We start from the raw sequence: 2,819 nt of genomic DNA, 5'->3' as shown, positions 1-2,819 counted from the left end.
TGTAATGTATGTGAAGAAGTCTCTGCTTCATTCAGCATCAGTAAGTTATTTGTCGGAGGATATTTTTAACTCAGTGCATATCTTTCTTAAAGAAAACTGGACAAAGTCCAGAGAAGATGTGAACAAGTGGAACAATCTGGGGAATGTTTGGAGCAATTAATTTTGTTTGGTCTAAAGAAGATCATGGAGTGATGTGATGACATACTCAAAGTATGTCAGAAGCTGCAGCATGTTTTCCATGTTCACTGAGCAGGCTGAAATGTTAGTAAAGTTAAGCATTAGGAAAAAGGTTCTAACAATAGGCACGAGTTTTACTGAGCTCTCATTTTCTAGGGAATCTGTAGGACCTCCATCACTGGTAGTTTTGAAGTGGTTTAGACAAACAGAAATTATGTAGGTATGTATCGTTCATCCTGGCAGGAGAAGAAGGTGATGCCTTGAGTAACTCTTCCAGCCTAGCTGTTAGTGACTTTACAACAATGTTCCTAGCAGAATAAAAACCCAGTCCTTTATTACACTGACATCAGTGGTTTTACTGTTGTGTGGGATCTGAATACAGTAACATTTGACATGGTATTCTAAGTTGCTAGTCAAGCTCAGTGGTTTTATGCTTGTGTATCTCTGTTCAAAAACAAATACTACTGAAATGCTATCTAGGCCCTGTCTTACCTGATTCTAGCTGGGAAGAGTTGAGATCCTTAGGTCATGCTCATCATTACTGAGCAATCATAACTCAGGCGACAGCAAGGTCTCCTGCTGAGATCTATCATGTTTTTGCCTCTGGGGAGAGGAGCTTGTTCAAGCCTCCCTGCATTCTTGCTTCCTTGCCACACAGATGACAGCAGTTTTCCAACCAAATGAAGGGCCAGGAGCCCAGAGGGAGAAGCATCCCTGTGGGGCACTGAGTGAGCAGAACACCAGCTAGGTTTTAGGGTAGCAGTGGACCTCTGGGAAACCCCATGGAATTTGTATCCATTTTGAAGAGCTAGACAACAGGTGTGGAAAAATGCTGATCATGAACCCAAAGTTTGGTGGATGCCAGGGAGGACTGTGCTTTGTGAGTCTGAGATAAAGAGAATGGAGTGACACTGAACCATACACCTGGTCACCTTGAAAGAGCAGCATCAAGACGCGGCCTCAGAGACTTGGGAGCTGACTAAATCATAGCCAGATTTTGGAAGGTGGGGAGGCACAACCCAAAATCTGGGTAGGGGGCCATGGGCGGTCAGTGATGGATATTTCAGTAGTCCCCTGACAAGAAAGAGCTTTGTAAGAAATTAATCCTGTGTACAAAACAGATGCAATCATAGTCATGTGTGACTTATGTTTTTCCCCAGAGGGACAGGCACTGTATTGGGGGGGGTTAACCACTGAAAAACAAAATTTTTTTAGTGTTTGTTTATTTTACTTCTGCGTTTAAAACACAGAAATCTCTAAAAAAATACGTGGTTCTTAGACACTGCAGGGATACTATAACCTCTCCTCTCTCCTTCTGGGCAGTAGGATTAAATGTGTAAATAATTCTTTGGTTAAGCAATGCAATTCCAAAACAATCTCTAAGGATTGGTGATTTTGCCTATGTTGAGGTACTCCAGGTTGGGAGAACACCATACAAGCAAACTGGAGTAGGACAGTTTCCTTGTTTTATCATGGCCTTTTTGAACTGATTCCTTCTCTGCCTTGTGGGTGTGTGTCTCAGATTATTAGCAATCTGAGACACACAATCTAAGTAGTAACAGTAACCCACAGTAGAAATAACCTACAGATATGCTAATGCAGTTACTAGTCTGATTATTGATTTCCCTGCTGCCTTTGTTTGTTTGCATTGTTTTTCCTGCTCCTGTCAGCCTGCAGAATGGGATTGCCTATCTCGTGCATCTGCTTTCATGACCCCTTCTGTGTTTCCTGGTTTAGTGGAAGCATGCATATTTTTCTTGTGTTGTTCTGCTACTACACAGTTACTACTCCTTACACCACAGTTCCCAGAATGCTCTCAGAAGAGGATATTTTTTCCTCCATCTTCTAGCTCACCTCTGGGGGATGCCTATGGAAAAGGAATCCACAAATGAAGGAAAAAAGCAGTGACTTGGAAATACTTTTTTCTTTCCCCCTCAAGATCCCTTCATCTGCTGAGGTCTTGCCAGAATTACAACATACTGTGCATGGCAAATCTGCAGACGAGAAAAATGTAGGTGGAGATTTAGGGATGGGTGGAGGAAGAGTTGTGTGAAAGGAATAACAGTCTTCCTCAGAACAGTCTCACAAAGTTAAAGCTGTAGGCTTGCTCTAGCCTAACCATAGTCAACAAAAGCCAAGTGGTGCTTTCACACATGTGGAACTGCTGAAGTGAACAGGCAATAGAATTTGAGCTGTGATTTGGCCAGTAAATTCTGCCTCTCTCAGTTTCAGAAGGTGTTGGTTTCGATTACCTCAGTTTTATTGACATTATGTAAACATCTTGGTGTAGGTAAAGCCTGGGACAGTTTTAGGGTTGGATGAACTCTGGCTAAGAACTGTTGATGGCTCTCAAGGAACTTAGGATTTGCCTAGGCAGTAATGCTATTCTCAGTTGTGAATGGATGCCCAGAGTCAGCATCCAGGAAGTTATTTAACAGCAGCAGTGAGGTCCCATCTCACCATTAAGCACTTGTTAATGCTGGGATTCATCTAATCGGAGTGTCTTTTTAGATTCCAGTTGATATTTGCAAAAAACAGAATGGAAATGAATTCTGAGAGCTTCACAGAAGGTTTCTATGCCAAGCTTTTAGTTCAATTGAACAGATAGAAATGTGACATTCACAACAGTGCCAGGCTGATGT

The sequence above is a fragment of the Opisthocomus hoazin genome, chromosome Z, assembly GCF_030867145.1.
Source record: "Opisthocomus hoazin isolate bOpiHoa1 chromosome Z, bOpiHoa1.hap1, whole genome shotgun sequence".
Classification (NCBI taxonomy): Eukaryota; Metazoa; Chordata; class Aves; order Opisthocomiformes; family Opisthocomidae; genus Opisthocomus; species Opisthocomus hoazin.
This window is presented reverse-complemented; position numbering follows the sequence as displayed.